Source organism: Schistocerca gregaria, chromosome 3 (genome assembly GCF_023897955.1).
Source record: "Schistocerca gregaria isolate iqSchGreg1 chromosome 3, iqSchGreg1.2, whole genome shotgun sequence".
In the NCBI taxonomy this organism is placed as follows: domain Eukaryota; kingdom Metazoa; phylum Arthropoda; class Insecta; order Orthoptera; family Acrididae; genus Schistocerca; species Schistocerca gregaria.
This window is the reverse complement of record NC_064922.1, coordinates 33,934,164-33,952,702: the sequence shown is the minus strand read 5'-3', so window position 1 is coordinate 33,952,702 and position 18,539 is coordinate 33,934,164. Positions and strand designations below refer to the sequence as shown.

Sequence of the window (18,539 nt, the reverse complement as noted above, 5' to 3'; positions counted from 1 at the left end):
GCGGACAGGGACAGTGAGTTCAGGAGCGGAGGGAGGGGGTCGGGCCTTGCACTTTTGGGAGTAGGTTGGGTGTTGGAGTTTACAGGTATTACAGGAGGGGGGGGACTGAAGGTTGGGGCACTGCCGGAGGAAGTATGCTTCTTTGCAGTGCGGGCAGACGGGGGCGTCGCGGCACTCAGATGTAGGATGTGCATTATAGCGCAAGCACCTCTGGCAGCGGATGGACTGTGGAGGGGAGCGGGAGGGGTCGACCTTATAACGGCGGTTGAAAAGGAGGGCACCCTCCTTGAGGAGGAGGTCTATGGAGGGAGCATGCTCGGAGAACACCCGCATGAGGCGGGTGGGGCCGGCTGGATTGTGAATCCGGCGGACAGCTCGAACCTCTAGATAGGGATGGGCCTTCAGCTCCGCCAACACCTCCTCCTCCGTGATCATCGGGCTAAGCCGAGTGATAACGGCAGTGAGGGTCGGTGGGCGACGGGGCGGCTGGGGTTGTCGGGATGAGGAGGGGGACGGAGCAGGGGCAAGGGAGGCATGGGGACCAAACCGGGTGAGGGGAATGCGGGAGAGGATGTCGGAGTGGAGGGTGGGGCTGGGGGATGTGATCAGGATGGAGTCCCGACGGGGGGTGAGAAGGGAGATCGGGGCTCCGGGGAAGTGCTGGCGGAGGAGAAGGGTAAGATTGCGGGCCTCCAGGAGAGAGGGATCAGGGTGAGAAAGGAGGTACCTGTAGGAGGGGGAGGTAGAGGAGGGAGTAAATAATGCAGGTGGGGTGGTATCCATGGCATCCTGGGGGGTTGGATGGGGGAGAGTCTGCGACTTCTTGGGAGCAGAAGAGGCTGGGGTGCCGCCGGGACGTTTCACAGCGGGAGAGGGATGGGAAGAGGTGTGGGGGATGGGGACAACCGGGAGATGGCGGGAGATGGCAGGTCCCACCGACGGTGCAGGCACTGGTGGTGGTGCTGGTGCTGGCGCTGGAGCTGGAGCTGGCGCCACAGAAGATGCAGTGGCAGTGGTTGGCACTGGCGATGGCGAGGGCGATGGTGATGGTGATGGTGATGACGATGATGATGGTGTGGCGTGGGTGGTGGCCCGACGGGCAACAACCCTGGCGGGGGTGGCATGAGTTACATGTGGGAGGGGAGGGAATGGGTCACGTGAGGCATGGGGGGTAGGAACAGGGGAGAGAGCAACAAAAGGAGCGGGGGTGGGAAGAGTGAGGAGGGGGGGAATATATGGGGGAGGCGGCGATTGAGCACACCACGTGATGGTGGTGGCAGCAAGTGAGGGGGACGTGTACACGATTGCAGTGGTAGTGGCGGTAGTTGTGGGGGTTGTCATGGTGAGAGGATAAGTGGGAGAGGGGAAAAGAGGAAAAATAACAGGGGACAGTCAAAGGACAAGGACAAGAGACTGACGAAGAGGAAGGGTAAGACGTAAGCAGAGACGACAGAACGAAAGACGGGCAGGGAGCGGCGGCGGCGCCGGCGGCGGCGGCGGCGGCGGTCGGCAACAGCAGCAGCGGCAGGAACCGGATACGATGGCGGCAACCGGCGTCGGCGGGAAACCGGCGCCGGCGGCGGCGGCGGCGGCTGGGACCAACAGCGGCAAAGGCTCGGGACAACGGCAGCTGCAGCGATCACTGAAACTCCTAGCACTTCGATATTAACGACAATAATATCGAAGCGCGCAACCCTCTCGAGTTACGCCGAAGATGATGCCGTACTGCTTTGGCAAATGCTTTATCTGCGCCATTCGCCTTAATCACATCTGAGAGTAATTCTTAATGATACGACTGTCGCTAATTGTTCCTCATCACAGATACTGTTTGCTATACGGCCACGATGTGCAACTGATTTCCAAGATTCGTCTTCCTCCTGTGAGGATGGAACTCACAAACCCTGGTTTACTAGACCAATGCTCTACCACTGAGCTAAACAGGCGCCGCCTAGCGGCACTTTTGCGTACTTCGTCCGTACGGTCGTCTGAATCATCAGACTTCAGCTGACAACACTTCATATTTTCCACTAATATTTGCAGCTATGGCGCCCCATTACTGCTTGGCTACACATCTGACACGTAGCCGATGTTCTCTCCAAACAAAACCACCTGCACTTCAGAACATGACTTTCACACATGTCTACAAAATCACCTTCACCTTCAAATACAGTTTTCTTGCGACTGATGGAGACGTAGGCAAATTTTAAAGTTGCTATTTCCATTACATCACGTTACTCAGAAATTCGGTTATTTACATCTGCAGCGGAAAAAAATTCCGTTCCGCCCAGCGTGGGGCTCGAACCCACAACACTGTGAATAAGAGTCTCATGCTCTACCGACTGAGCTAGCCGTGCTGCCTCGTTGGATACTTGCTGGGTAGCAGATCACACTGTACACGTTTGGGATGGGGGGGGGGGGGGGGGGGGGGCTCCCATACAGAATCTCTCCATGCTGCCTAATGTTTTCCTAACGTCACACTCGTCACGTACTTCACTTTCATTTCATAATCATTTCTGAGAGGTAAAGGAATTGCATGACAATCTGCAGAGCTAGCGGCGTCAAAATTAACACACATACTTGATGTGACTCAAAAGCCGAACGAGTTACTTTCCAACGTTGTTTTAGATGTGCAAGTGCCAGTCAAAAATCGCGGTGAGGGCACTCTGCCGACCATTTCGCTAGTTAACACCGGTCATGTTTTGTGTGGTTCAGGCTCAAGACCATCTCCAAGCACAGAATGGTCAACGGCAACATTCAGACGGTTTCGTACTGCTCAATTGCTACATTAAAACGGTATGTTTCTTTTTCAGAACCTGCAATCTTCGGATCCGAAGTCCGACGCCTTATCCATTAGGCCACACGGTCACTAACGACCAAGTGTAACTTATATACGACTCATCTCGAAACGTTCACACCCTCTGAGGAATTGTGTTTTCGTTCCACACAGCCGCTGCTCCTTATTCTTTCCCACCCATTCGTTACATTCAACCTCTTACGAGACCGACCAAACATAGACAGGAAAACAAGACAACACAGTTTGCGCATTCGGAATCGATGGCAGGGTGTCAGTCGCCGCATTTGCTACAATGGCCATTTGCTACTTCGTTCAGAAACGGCGGCGGCGACGACGACGACGAACGCGAGAGGCTCTGAGATTTGAGAGAAATACATCTATAAAATGTAATTCAGACTGCCTCGTCCCACCCTATGCCATACTGCTTTGGCAAATACTTTATCTGCGCCATTCGCATTAGTCACATCTGAGAGTAATTCTTAATAATGCGCCTGTCGCTAATTGTTCCTCATCGCAGATACTGTTTGCTATACGGCCACGATACGCAACTGATTTCCAAGATTCGTCTTCCTCCTGTGAGGATGGAACTCACGAACCCTGGTTTACTAGACGAATGCTCTACCACTGAGCTAAACAGGCGCCGCCTAGCGGCACTTTTGCCTACTTTGTCCGTACGGTCGTCTGAGTCATCAGACTTCAGCTGACAACACTTCATATTTTCGACTAATATTTGCAGCTATGGCGACCCATTACTGCTTGGCTACACATCTGACACGTAGCCGTGTTCTCTCCAACACAAAACAACTTGCACTTCAGAACATGACTTTCACACATGTCTACAAAATCACCTTTACCTTCAAATACAGTTTTCTTGCGACTGATGGAGACGTAGGCAATTTTTAAAGTTGCTATTTCCATTACATCACATTAATCAGAAAATCGGTAATTTACATCTGCAGCGGAAAAAAATTCCGTTCAGCCCAGCGTAGAGCTCGAACCCACGACTGTCTGAATAAGAGTCTCATGCTCTACCGACTGATCTAGCCGTGCTGCCTCGTTGGATACCTGCTGGGTAGCAGATCACACTGTACTCGTTTGGGTTGGGTGGTCCCATACAGAATCTCTCCATGCTGCCTAATGTTTTCCTAACGTCACACTCGTCACGTACTTCACTTTTATTTCATAATCATTTCTGAGAGGTAAAGGAATTGCATGACAATCTGAAGAGCTAGCGGCGTCAAAATTAACACATATACTATACGTGACTCAAAAGCCGAACGAGTTACTTTCCGACGTTGTTTTAGATGTGCAAGTGCCAGCCAAAACTCGCGGTGAGGGCACTCTGCCGACCATTTCGCTAGTTAACACCGGACTTGTTGTGTGTGTTTCAGGTTCAAGACCATCTCCAAGCACAAAATGGTCAACAGCAACATTCAGACGGTTTCGTATTGCTCAATTGCTATATTAAAGCGGTATGTTTCTTTTTCAGAACTGGAAAAACACGAGCGTGACAGGATTCAAACCTGCAATCTTCGATTCCGATGTCCGACTCCTTATCCATTAGGCCACACGGTCACTGACGACCAAGTACAACTTATATACGACTCATCTCGAAACGCTCACGCCCCTGAGGAATTGTGTTTTCGTTCCACACAGCCGCTGCCCCTTAGTCTTTCCCACCCATTCGTTACATTCAACCTCTTACGAGACCTACCAAACATAGACAGGAAAACAAGACCACACACTTTGCGCATTCGGAATCGATGGCAGGGTGTCCCTCGCCGCATTTGCTACGATGGCCATTTGCTACTTCTGCAGAAGCGGCGACGACGACGACGACGACAGGCTCTGAGATTTGTGAGAAATACATCTAAAAAATGTAATTCAGACTGCCTCGTCCCACCTTATGCCGTACTGCTTTGGCAAATGCTTTATCTGCGCCATTCGCCTTAATCACATCTGAGAGTAATTCTTAATGATACGACTGTCGCTAATTGTTCCTCATCACAGATACTGTTTGCTATACGGCCACGATGCGCAACTGATTTCCTAGATTCGTCTTCCTCCTGTGAGGATGGAACTCACAAACCCTGGTTTACTAGACCAATGCTCTACCACTGAGCTAAACAGGCGCCGCCTAGCGGCACTTTTGCGTACTTCGTCCGTACGGTCGTCTGAATCATCAGACTTCAGCTGACAACACTTCATATTTTAGACTAATATTTGCAGCTATGGCGACCCATTACTGCTTGGCTACACATCTGACACGTAGCCGATGTTCTCTCCAAACAAAACCACCTGCACTTCAGAACATGAACTTTCACACATGTCTACAAAATCACCTTCACCTTCAAATACAGTTTTCTTGCGAGTGTTGGAGACGTAGGAAAATTTTAAAGTTGCTATTTCCATTACATCACGTTAATCAGAAAATCGGTAATCTACATCTGCAGCGGAAAAAATTTCCGATCCGCCCAGCGTAGGGCTCGAACCCACGACCCTGTGATGAAGAGTCTCATGCTCTACCGACTGAGCTAGCCGTGCTGCCTCGTTGGATACGTGCTGGGTAGCAGATCACACTGTACTCGTTTGGGTTGGGTGGTCCCATACAGAATCTCTCCATGCTGCCTAATGTTTTCCTAACGTCACACTCGTCACGTACTTCACTTTTATTTCATAATCATTTCTGAGAGGTAAAGGAATTGCATGACAATCTGCTGAGCTAGCGGCGTCAAAATTAACACATATACTTGAAGTGACTCAAAAGCTGAACGAGTTACTTTCCGACGTGGTTTTAGATGTGCAAGTGCCAGTCAAATCTCGCGGTGAGGGCACTCTGCCGACCATTTCGCTAGTTAACACCGGTCTTGTTGTGTGTGATTCAAGCTCAAGAACATCTCCAAGCACAAAATGGTCAACAGCAACATTCAGACGGTTTCGTACTGCACAATTGCTACTATAAAACGGTATGTTTGTTTTTCAGAACTGGAAAGACACGACCGTGACAGGATTCGAACCTGCAATCTTCGGATCCGAAGTCCGACGCCTTATCCATTAGGCCACACTGTGACTGACGACCAAGCAAAACTTATATACGACTCATCTCGAAACGCTCACACCCCCTGAGGAATTGTGTTTTCGTTCCACACAGCCGCTGCTCCTTATTCTTTCCCACCCATTCGTTACATTCAACCTCTTACGAGACCTACCAAACATAGAGAGGAAAACAAGACCACACACTTTGGGCATTCGGAATCGATGGCAGGGTGTCCCTCGCCGCATTTGCTACGATGGCCATTTGCTACTTCTGCAGAAGCGGCGGCGGCGACGACGACCGCGAGAGGCTCCGAGATTTGTGAGAAATACATCTATAAAATGTAATTCAGACTGCCTCGTCCCACCTTATGCCGTACCGCTTTGGCAAATGCTTTATCTGCGCCATTCGCCTTAATCACATCTGAGAGTAGTTCTTAATAAAACGCCTCTCGCTAATTGTTCGCCATCACAGATACTGTTTGCTATACGGCCATGACGCGCAACTGATTTCCAAAATTCGTCTTCCTCCTGTGAGGATGGAACTCACGACCCCTGGTTTACTAGACCAATGCCCTACCACTTTTTTTTTTTTTCAAGCTGAAAATGGTCAACAGCAACATTTATACGATTTTGTACTGCTCAATTGCTACATTAAAACGGTATGTTTCTTTTTCAGAACTGATTAAACGCGAGCGTGACAGCATTCGAACCTGTAATCTCCAGATCCGAAGTCCGACGCCTTATCCATTTTTTTTTGTTTACCATCTTTTTCTTGTTGTTTCATTTTATTTTTCCTTTCTTTGTTTTGTATTACTTGATATGCCATTGTTTAAAATTTAGGGGTGACACTCAGATTCAGGCTGCGGAAACAAAGCGGGTAGGGGTCGATACCCGAGGCCTGGCCACGATGACTCCAACGTCCTGTTTCCGAATGGCACCTGTACTACGGCGTCGTACTTTCCCCTACTGTCTCGGTTCTTGGTCTCACGTTTGTTTTTCTTGTTCGTCCTAAATATCCACGAAAACTTCAGTCCAGGTTTAGAAAAGTAGTTTACAGAAAGGTGGCAAATCCAGAAACAGTACATAGGAAATCGGCTAACACAGGCGACCTTAGCCAACACCCTCCCTTTCAAATGTCAGGCTAAGCATATTTGCAAAACCTTCACGGGGTCCTGGCATGCGCAATCGGTTCCAGTAAGCAGTAAGAATGTACTGTCGAAACGTTAGGTGTTCATCCTCTTCATGACAACTAATAACAAAATATACGAAGTGTCCAAGCAACCACATAACGGTATTGAGCTTCGTTCGCGGATAAAAGGAAGAATCGGGCCGTACGATGATGTCAATGGTATAAGCGGTTTCGGCATTCCTAGTGACAAAAGCCAGTTGTTTCCTGAGCCAAATCCAATTAGCAAGGTGCCCACTGCAGGTGAATCGATGCACAAGTGTGTCCAGGAGACCACACCGAGTGCAGTTGTCCGTGTCAGAAAGACCAATACGGTGCAGTCGTACGTTGGTGGGGACCAAACCATTAACTACCCTACACCACGTGGACGCCACAGCCATAGTGTGGATCGGCAGACTAACATTCTTCCAGACGTTCTTCCAGGACACTGATGGAGACGCCGGTTCGATTGGATTGGGACCTGCCAGCCCCTCCCAACGGGCAATCAAGCTCTTGGTTGTTGGCACCGGTCGTCGCAAGAAGACGTCACCGAGGTAACTAACCGCAATATAAAATTCCCGTACGTGTTTCAACTTAAAATTGAGGCGACCGACGTCGACAGGTGGAGCAAGGCTCTTCGGACGCACAACAGTAAAAAGTCTGGATGTAATTGAAGTCACTTCTTGCGTAACAATTAGAGTCGTACGGCGGACGTACAAGGCAGATGCCTTGCGAGTAATGTCAGTGAGGCTCAAGCCTCCGGAGATACGCGGTTTCATCATAACCTCGTAACGCAACTTGAATAGATGACCCTTCCATATAAACCTGCTAGACAATTGGCGCAACCTTTTCGCCACCATAATGGGAAGGGGGAACAGCTGAGCAACATAATAGGCTTTACATAACACGTATGTGTCTAAAATTCTGACTTTTTGCAAAATGGTAGCAGAGCGCTGCTCATGGACCATCAGAGCCCCCTGTATCTTCTCGGTGACAGATTTAAATTAAGAGCTGCCATTTTTATAGGACACCGATCAATGGTAATCCCCAATGACGTATGGCGATCGACAAAAGTGGCCCAAGGAACATCAGCATCGCGAAACCCTCGAATATCAAGGAACTTACACTTACCCTGATTAAGACGCGCTCCAGAGACACAACAGTATGCATCGACTGCCCCTTTCAACAATGTGATATCATCACGTTGATGGAGGAGAACAACGACATCGTCCGCGTACGCCTTAACCGTGAGCTTCCCACCAGAGAGGGTCATACCCTGAAGCTTGAAAGCAAGAGTCCGAAGCAGCGGTTCCAGGGACAATATGAATAGCGACATAGAGAGCGGACTACCCTGAGGTACCCCTCGGCGGATAGCAAAGGGCGGCGTCAGCTGCCCATTGACTGACACCCGAGCAGTTATTCCCCTATACAAATTACCAAGAACGCCACGTGATGAAGCGTTAAAACCTATTGTATCTAAAACATGATCTAAAAACACATGACTGACGTGATCAAAAGCCTTATAAAAATCGAGGAAAGCAAAGGCACAATGAACGTTTGTAACCGCCGCAACCGAGACAACATCCCGATATTCGGCTACTGGGGTCAGAATAGATCTACCAGGAAAACAACATTGATGTGCATCAATCACACCCCGAAGCAGTGAAGACAATCGACTATTGAGTGCTCTAGCAGCTGTCTTGTAATCAAAGTTCAGCAATGTGAGCGGACGAAGATTGGCAGTAGATAAACGACCAGTGGACTTCGGAATTAAAACAATTTTCCCTACTTTAAAATCGGCAGGCACATCCATCCCCTTGACAATCTCATTTAAAATCTGCGTAAAAGTGCCACCCAAAAGAGGCCAAAAACGCAGATAAAATTCTTTAGGCAGGCCGTCTGGACCCGGCGATTTACCGGACGGAGAGTGAGCAATAAAATCAAAAACATCATCTACCTGCAACTCCCGGAGAAAGTCGCCGTTCGCGTGAGGCGTGATCGTCGCAGGAAGATCCTCAAGGACATCATCAGAAAGTGACGCACCAGAATCATCGGCAGAATAGAGATCAGCGTAATACTGATGAAGAGCACGAGTCATATCCTCCTGTGCAATAAGCTGTCGTCCATCATCCACCATAAGGACGTCGAGTCTGATGCCGCAGCAGGTGGTACAAAGAAGTCAGTTCACCTTCAACAAGAGAGTGAGGTTTCGACTTTACTCGCAGACCATCCAACTGTCGTCGTTTGAGGGTCAAGAGCTTGGCTTTAATACGACGAACATCATGGATCCGCAGAGGAGAAGGACCCGCCGCGTCATACAGTTCACGCAGGACAGAGTAGTAAAATTCATACGTGTACTTAAAATCACGCGCCCTTGCGGCACAGTAAAAAATCAAAGTCTGACGAATCTTGGGCTTGGCAAACGCAGTCCACCAAACGAGCAAGGAGGGGTAACGCGGGACGGAGCGAAGACATCGCTCCCACACGGCACTTACAACTTCATCAATGGCACTGTCGGCAAGGTGGGAAACATTTAACATCCACTGGGAACGATAAAGTTTTGCTGGTTGGTGACTAAGATTTACAGTTGCAGTAAAAGCACAATGGTCAGAAAAACTAGTAGGAATAACATCGACAGAAAGAATGTTATCACATAAAAAGTCAGAGAAGTAGAATCTGTCGAGTCTACTGCATGAGGGCGCGGTAAAATACGTAAATTTCACCAGGGTGGGATATTTGTGTTCCCAAACATCACGCAGGTGCATCGTACGAACCAAGTCATGTAAATCTCGGCCATAATTAAAATTGGGGGACTGGTCTTCGGGGCGTAAAACACAATTAAAACCGCCTCCGAGCAGGAGACTCCGAGGACTCTTGCGCAAAAGATAAATAAGCTCTTCCTTATAAAAGCGCGATCGAGCCACAGTGCGACCCGAACCAGAGGGGGCATACAAAACAACTAGGTGGAGATCAAAAAGACGACAACCAATCCCACGGCCAGAGTCAAGGAATTCAATGTCAGTAATAGGAATACCTTCTCGAAAGAAAAGAGCAGTTCCTGTTGAATTCTCCGGTGCGACATTAAAAACAGTTTGAAATCCAGGTAGAGAGAGATCAGAAAACAATACTTCCTGCAAAAATACTACGTCCGCACAGGAGTCGTAAAGAAACTGCCGCAAAGAGGCAATGCGAACGTCGGACTCAATACGGTTAACATTTAAGGTAAGAAAGGTGTATGCTTGAACTATGGAGAGAAAAGCGAGGGAAGAAATCACCTACACCGACGCATCAACATCACAGTCCATAGCAGGGGAGACGGAGGCATCCTAGGGTAGGGGACTGCTACCCCCCTTCCGCGGATCCCTTACGTTTCGGTTTTTTACGAACAGCATTGACGTTCGGCTGAACGCGCAACTTGCATCGGCAGACGGGCAAGGAAGCGGCAGCCGCCGGTGACGTAGGAGGGTCAAGTTCTGTATCTGACAACACCCGCGCCGGTCCACAGTCAGGGTCCGGGGTCGCGGGGGAAACATCCGACGAAACGGACTGGTCTACACCAGTATTAGCTTCCGGCAAACATGGACTACACGGAGGCGAAACGTGAGCAGGAAGCTCAGAAACTGCTAAGTTGGAAGGAAGCGGAGCAGCTCCGCTGGCAGAGGTGTGGGGCAGCGAAGCAGGAAGTTGTTGCGACTCAACTTGTTGTGACAACGAAGTCGGTTCGGAAGGCGGCGCCAACAGGCCCGACCGACGAGCCGACTCGAGAGAAGCCGCGTCGGATGCCGGAGGGGCGTCAGCAGCCGCTACCGGAACAGCTACTTCTGGGGAACAGGGAGCATCTACACTACTCTGTTGCTCGGAGGATGTCGGTCTCTCGGATTGGGGCATCTCGGGGAGATCCTCATCCGTACTATTTCCATCTTGTGCGCGACGCCGTTTATTATTCAAAAGCGGCACACCCACCTGAGGAACAGACGGAACAACATCAGATTTAGCACGCAAAGGAGGAAATTCTGTGTCAGGGGCGTGCAAAACTTGCGGCGGGGCGCTACTACCACTGGACTGTTCGACACCAAGAGCAGAACCACCGGCAACGAGGTCAGCGACCGTTAACTTGCGACGCTGTTCGAGAGAATTGTTTAACACAAAAACCCTCCGCGGACAGTCGGTACGCACGTGGCCACTCTCATTACACAAGAAACAGGTGCCAACCTGACCACTATATGTTACATGGACACGATATCCACCGATCTGCAGGTGCGAGGGAATATTCTGCTTCACGTGCATTTCGACGGAACGAATACCACTGTAACACTGCAGACGATGTTGGCTGGACCAGCGTTCAAGGCGAATACTCTTAACATCACCATACTTGAGTAAACCCTCCTTAAGATACACATTATCCACCTCCGGCGGAAGGTTGTAAACACGAACACTGGTGTACGTAATGGAACCATTTGAAAGCAGTACGGTACTGACAGAATCATCCCGATGCCGAAAGAGAACCTGATGACCAAATTTGGAAATAATTTTATCAACCTGAAGGGGGTCCATAAATTTAACAAAGAAAACATAGAGTTCTGTATCAAAATAGGCAGTGCGCACCCGATCCGAATTAATGCCAAAGGTACCTACTAACCAATCATGAATCTCAAGGGAACTAGGTTGCACATGGCGGGTGGACTTGTCGAAAGCAAAACTAACTGTAGCCTGACGAGGACTAACCTGAGACGACATTTTCAAAAACTACGCGGTCTAAACCGCTAAACAAAAACACTGAAATACACACAGAAAGTAACACAAGGAACGAAACAACGACGGAGAATAACTTACAGAAGGTACAACACTACACGTAAACAAACGATATCCCACTAAACGTAACGCTACGGCGGAGCGGAAGACTAGGCACGTCCACACTGCACGGCGTCTGAAGCGGAACTGAACTAATATTTGCATCTATGGCGACCCATTACTGCTTGGCTACACATCTGACACGTAGCCGATGTTCTCTCCAAACAAAACCACCTGCACTTCAGAACATGACTTTCACACATGTCTACAAAATCACCTTCACCTTCAAATACAGTTTTCTTGCGAGTGTTGGAGACGTAGGAAAATTTTAAAGTTGCTATTTCCATTACATCACGTTAATCAGAAAATCGGTAATTTACATCTGCAGCGGAAAAAACTTCCGTTCCGCCCAGCGTAGGGCTCGAACCCACGACCCTGTGATGAAGAGTCTCATGCTCTACCGACTGAGCTAGCCGTGCTGCCTCGTTGGATACGTGCTGGGTAGCAGTTCACACTGTACTCGTTTGGGTTGGGTGGTCCCATACAGAATCTCTCCATGCTGCCTAATGTGTTCCTAACGTCACACTCGTCACGTACTTCACTTTTATTTCATAATCATTTCTGAGAGGTAAAGGAATTGCATGACAATCTGCAGAGCTAGCGGCGTCAAAATTAACACACACACTTGACGTGACTGAAAAGCCGAACGAGTTACTTTCCGACGTTGTTTTAGATGTGCAAGTGCCAGTCAAACCTCGCGGTGAGGGCACTTGCCAACCATTTCGCTAGTTAACACCGGTCTTGTTGTGTGTGTTTCAAGCTCAAGACCATCTCCAAGCACAAAATGGCCAACAGCAACGTTCAGACGGTTTCGTACTGCACAATTGCTACATTAAAACGGTATGTTTCTTTTTCAGAACTGGAAAAACACGACCGTGAAAGGATTCGAACCTGCAATCTTCGGATCCGAAGTCCGACGCCTTAACCAATCTTTTATTTTTTATTTTTTTTTTACTTGTATTTCAGAACTTGTCTTTCACACATGTCTACAAAATCACCTTCACTTTCAAATACAGTTTCCTTGCGACTGACAGAGACGTAGGCAAAGTTTAAAGTTGCTATTTACATTACATCACGTTAATCAGAAAAACGGTAATTTACATTTGCAGCGGAACAAAATCCCGATCCGCCCTGCGTGGTGCTCGAACAAACTACAGTGGGATTAAAAGTCTCACGCACTACCGACTGAGCTAGCAGGCTGCCTCTGTTAATACCTCCCGGGTAGCACGTCACACAGTACTCGTTTGGGTTGGGTGGTCCCATACAGAATCTCTCCATGCTGCCTAATCTTTTCCTAACGTCACACTCGTCACGTACTTCACTTTTATTTCATAATCATTTCTGAAAGGTAAAGGAATTGCATGACAAACTGCAGAGCTAGCGGCGTCAAAATTAACACACATACTTGACGTGACTCAAAAGCCGAACGAGTTACTTTCCGACGTTGTTTTAGATGTGCAAGTGCCAGTCAAAACTCGCGGTGAGGGCACTCTGCCGACTATTTCGCTAGTTAACACCGGTCTTGTTGTGTGTGTTTCAAGCTCAAGATCATCTCCAAGCACTAAATGGTCAACAGCAACATTCAGACGGTTTCGTACTGCACAATTGCTACATTAAAACGGTATGTTTGTTTTTCAGAACTGGAAAAACACGACCGTGACAGGATTCGAACCTGCAATCTTCGGATCCGAAGTCCGACGCCTTATCCATTTTTTTTTAAATTCTTTTTTCTCTATTTTCTCCAAGCAAAAAATGGTCAACAGCAACATTCAGACGGTTTCGTACTGCTCAATTGCTACATTAAATCGGTATGTTTCTGTTTCAGAACTGGAAAAACACGAGCGTGACAGCATTCGAACCTGTAATCTTCAGATCCGAAGTCCGACGAATGATCCATTTTTTTTATTTTTTTTCCTGAACCCCTTTTTTTTTACTTCCCTTTTCAATAAGTAGATCGCAATGAAGGCAGGATCCCGGACGTGCAGCAACAGCAATGGGCCTCTCCGCGGCACTGCAAGTGCGTCACGACACAGAACCCCTTCCCCATCATGACATGGGTGGACACATAGTTTTTGTCTGTCTCCTCTCAGATTATTTATATCATGGAACAAAGTTTTTACTTAGAACGTTGTGGTTTTTCCCTTACTTTATTTTATGTTTTTTTGTTGTTTTTTTTTTAATATTTGCCCTGTATGGTTCTTGAATGTTGTAATTTGTTTGTACCTTTTTCTGTTGTGTTTTTTTTTTCGTACATAATACCGTGTAGAAGCCGTAGTCACTTCTCAGAGATTAATAAAATAGTTCACTCAGTCCACTGTTTGCTTGTTACTTCTTTATAGTTTCTATAGTGTTGTTCGTTTTTATCCTATGCCTGTCCTCTCGAAGACTATATTCAACATGTTGCCGTAGTGTTTTTTTTGGTCACTGTATTTTTTTGATTCCCAATAAGCGGATTCCATATAGACGATGAAATCAAGTGAATTGTCAGATCCATTCCTTCCAATTACGTAATGTGTGTAGTGACCCATGAGCCACATGACAGCGTTATTTTTGCTTTCTGGAAAAAATGTCACTTCAGGCTGTAATAGCATTTGTGGTGTATAATGGCGGCCATCACTTCTGGTGAGGAGTGCAGTTTTCTGTCTTATCCATGTCCAATTGTGAAATTGTCCTCTGCACGTGAATCTGTGGTGAAGTGTGTCCACGAATCCACACTTAGTGCAGTGATTTGTAGCACACAGTCCTATCTGATAAAGTTTTGCATTGGTTGGTACAGTGTCGCTGACTACCTTGTACCAAGTGGAAGCCACGTTTGTTGAATGGATTTTGAGACTAAGGTTTTTCCATACAGTACGCCATATGACGTTCGGATATTTGATTTCTATGGTATTTTGTGTATCCGATTTGTGCCATGTATTTAGAATCTCCTTTGTAGTTATACTTGACTTGTACATAATGCGTGGCTCTAAGTAGCCGACCTCAATATAAAATTTCTTGATATGCGTTAGTGTGTTGTTTAGTTTGCCCACATTCACCGGGGGGTTGCAGGGAACCTGGCTGGACAATTGTGAATAGTCGGGAGGTGATGTTATTTCTGTCCTTATTAATCATAAACAGGGTTCTTTTGATGTAAAGTGCAGTTGCCTTTGTAACCAAATTAGTTAGCCCTAACCCGCCCATCAGTCTTGCTTTGGTCACACTGTCCAGTCGAACTTTAAATATGTTGCCTTTCCACAGGTAGCTATTTGCAAGACGCATTACCTTTTTCACCTGTAACGTCGGTGCTGGGAATATTTGTGCTACAAAACAGGCTTTAGAAAACACGTAGGTGTTAATTAATTGAACATTTTGCAATAAATTCGCGGATCGCCAACGAAGTTCCCTTAACGCACCCTGTATTTTGTTCGCCGTGTCCCGCCAATTTAGTGCAGCCATCTTCATTGTACAATTGTTCATAGTAATACCTAGTGTTTTGTGGGAATCAACGAGTGACGCCCATTGGCTGCGTACCCAATCCATTAAGCCACACGGTCACTGACGACCAAGTATACCTTATATACGACTCATCTCGAAACGCTCACACCCCCTGAGGAATTGTGTTTCGTTCCACACAGCCGCTGCTAATTACTCTTTCCGACCCATTCGTTACATTCAACCTCTTACGAGACCGACCAAATATAGACAGGCAAACAAGACCACACACTTTGCGCATTCGGAATCGAAAGCAGGGTGTCCCTCGCCGCATTTGCTACGATGGCCATTTGCTACTTCTGCAGAAGCGCCGGCGGCGGCCTCGACGACGACGACGACGACGACAGGCTCTGAGATTTGTGGGAAACACATCTATAAAAAGTAGTTCAGACTGCCTCGTCCCACCTTATGCTGTACTGCTTTGGCAAATGCTTTATCTGCGCCATTCGCCTTAATCACATCTGAGAGCACTTCGTAATAAAACGCCTGTCGCTAATTGTTCGTCATCACAGATACTGTTTGCTATACGGCCATGACGCGCAAGTGATTTCCAAAATTCGTGTTCCTCCTGTGAGAATGGAACTCACGAGCCCTGATTTACTAGACCAGCGCTCTACCACTGAGCTAAAGTGGCACGTCCTAGCGGCACTTTTGCACACTTGGTCCATACGTCTTCTGAATCATCAGACTTCAGCTGACAACACTTCATATTTTCGACTAATATTTGCAGCTATGGCGACCCATTACTGCTTGGCTACACATCTGACACGTAGCCGATGTTCTCTCCAAACAAAACCACCTGCACTTCAGAACATGAGTTTCACACATGTCTGCAAAATCACCTTCACCTTCAAATACAGTTTTCTTGCGACTGATTGAGACGTAGGAAAATTTTAAAGTTGCTATTTCCATTACATCACGTTAATCAGAAAATCGGTAATTTACATCTGCAGCGGAGAAAAACTCCGTTCCGCCCAGCGTAGGGCTCGAACCCACGACCCTGTGATTAAGAGTCTCATGCTCTACCGACTGAGCTAGCCGTGCTGCCTCGTTGGATACCTGCTGGGTAGCAGATCACACAATACTCGTTTGGGTTGGTTGGTCCCATACAGAATCTCTCCATGCTGCCTAATGTTTTCCTAACGTCACACTCGTCACGTACTTCACTTTTATTTCATAATCATTTCTGAGAGGTAAAGGAATTGCATGACAATCTGCAGAGCTAGCGGCGTCAAAATTAACACACATACTTGACGTGACTCAAAAGCCGAACGAGTTACTTTCCGACGTTGTTTTAGATGTGCAAGTGCCAGTCAAACCTCGCGGTGAGGGCACTCTGTCGACCATTTCGCTAGTTAACACCGGTCTTGTTGTGTGTGATTCAAGCTCAAGACCATCTCCAAGCACAAAATGGTCAACAGCAACATTCAGACGGTTTCGTACTGCACAATTGCTACATTAAAACGGTATGTTTGTTTTTCAGAACTGGAAAAACACGACCGTGACAGGATTCGAACCTGCAATCTTCGGATCCGAAGTGCGACGCCTTATCCATTAGGCCACACGGTCACTGACGACCAAGTATAACTGATATACGACTCATCTCGAAACGCTCACACTCCCTGAGGAATTGTGTCTTCGTTCCACACAGCCGCTGCCCCTTACTCTTTCCCACCGATTCGTTACATTCAACCTCTTACGAGACCGACCAAACATAGACAGGGAAACAAGACCACACACTTTGCGCATTCGGAATCGATGGCAGGGTGTCCCTCGCCGCATTTGCTACGATGGCCATTTCATACTTCTGCAGAAGCGGCGGCGACAACGACGACCTCGAGGGGCTCAGAGATTTGTGAGAAATACATCTATAAAATGTAATTCAGACTGCCTCGTCCCACCTTATGCCGTACCGCTTTGGCAAATGCTTTATCAGCGCCATTCGCCTTAATCACATCTGAGAGTAATTCTTAATAAAACGCCTCTCGCTAATTGTTCGTCATCACAGATACTGTTTGCTATACGGGCATGACGCGCAACTGATTTCCGAAATTCGTCTTCCTCCTGTGAGGATGGAACTCACGACTCCTGGTTTACTAGACCAGTGCTCTACCACTGAGCTAAAGAGGCGCGGCCTAGCGGAACTTTTGCGTACTTCGTCCGTACGGTCGTCTGAATCATCCGACTTCAGCTGACAACACTTCATATTTTCGACTAATATTTGCAGCTATGGCGACCCATTACTGCTTGGCTACACATCTGACACGTAGCCGATGTTCTCTCCAAACAAAACCACCTGCACTTCAGAACATGACTTTCACACATGTCTACAAAATCAGCTTCACCTTCAAATACAGTTTTCTTGCGACTGATTGAGACGTAGGCAAATTTTAAAGTTGCTATTTCCATTACATCACTTAATCAGAAAATCGGTAATTTACATCTGCAGAGGAGAAAAATTCCGTTATGCTCAGTGTAGGGCTCGAACCCACGACCCAGTGATTAAGAGTCTCATGCTCTACCGACTGAGCTAGCCGTGCTGCCTCGTTGGGTACCTGCTGGGTAGCAGATCACACAGTACTCGTTTGGGTTGGTTGGTCCCATACAGAATCTCTCCATACTGCCTAATGTTTTCCTAACGTCACACTCGTCACGTACTTCACTTTTATTTCATAACCATTTCTGAGAGGTAAAGGAATTGCATGACAATCTGCAGAGCTAGCGGCGTCAAAATTAACACACATACTTGACGTGACACAAAAGCCGAACGAGTTACTTTCCGACGTTGTTTTAGATGTGCAAGTGCCAGTCAAACCTCGCGGTGAGGGCACTCTGCCGACCATTTCGCTAGTTAACACCGGTCTTGTTGTGTGTGTTTCAAGCTCAAGTCCATCTCCAAAAACAAAATGGTCAACAGCAACATTCAGACGGTTTCGTACTGCACAATTGCTACATTAAAACGGTATGTTTGTTTTTCAGAACTGGAAAAACACGACCGTGACAGGATTCGAACCTGCAATCATCGGATCCGAAGTCCGACGCCTTATCCATTAGGCCACACAGTCACTAACGACCAAGTATAACTTATATACGACTCATCTCGAAACGTTCACACCCCCTGAGTAATTGTGTTTTCGTTCCACACAGCCGCTGCCCCTTACTCTTTCCCACCCATTCGTTACATTCAACCTCTTACGAGACCGACCAAACATAGACAGGAAA

The 18,539-nt window shown here is 47.5% G+C and overlaps 8 non-coding genes across 8 annotated transcripts; all 8 read right to left on the bottom strand.

The window, feature by feature from the left end:
• Nucleotides 1-2,281: 2,281 nt before the first annotated feature.
• Trnak-cuu (transfer RNA lysine (anticodon CUU)) lies at nucleotides 2,282-2,354 on the bottom strand. The gene has a single exon. It is a non-coding gene; the product is annotated as a tRNA-Lys (tRNA).
• Nucleotides 2,355-5,265: 2,911 nt separating this feature from the next.
• On the bottom strand, nucleotides 5,266-5,338 carry Trnak-cuu (transfer RNA lysine (anticodon CUU)). Its single transcript has one exon. It is a non-coding gene; the product is annotated as a tRNA-Lys (tRNA).
• Nucleotides 5,339-5,787: 449 nt separating this feature from the next.
• Nucleotides 5,788-5,863, bottom strand: Trnar-ucg (transfer RNA arginine (anticodon UCG)). The gene has a single exon. It is a non-coding gene; the product is annotated as a tRNA-Arg (tRNA).
• Nucleotides 5,864-12,192: 6,329 nt separating this feature from the next.
• Nucleotides 12,193-12,265, bottom strand: Trnak-cuu (transfer RNA lysine (anticodon CUU)). Its single transcript has one exon. It is a non-coding gene; the product is annotated as a tRNA-Lys (tRNA).
• A 4,023-nt stretch (nucleotides 12,266-16,288) lies between these two features.
• Trnak-cuu (transfer RNA lysine (anticodon CUU)) lies at nucleotides 16,289-16,361 on the bottom strand. Its single transcript has one exon. It is a non-coding gene; the product is annotated as a tRNA-Lys (tRNA).
• Nucleotides 16,362-16,813: 452 nt separating this feature from the next.
• Nucleotides 16,814-16,886, bottom strand: Trnar-ucg (transfer RNA arginine (anticodon UCG)). Its single transcript has one exon. It is a non-coding gene; the product is annotated as a tRNA-Arg (tRNA).
• Nucleotides 16,887-17,375: 489 nt separating this feature from the next.
• Nucleotides 17,376-17,447, bottom strand: Trnat-agu (transfer RNA threonine (anticodon AGU)). Its single transcript has one exon. It is a non-coding gene; the product is annotated as a tRNA-Thr (tRNA).
• Nucleotides 17,448-18,309: 862 nt separating this feature from the next.
• Nucleotides 18,310-18,382, bottom strand: Trnar-ucg (transfer RNA arginine (anticodon UCG)). The gene has a single exon. It is a non-coding gene; the product is annotated as a tRNA-Arg (tRNA).
• Nucleotides 18,383-18,539: the final 157 nt, after the last annotated feature.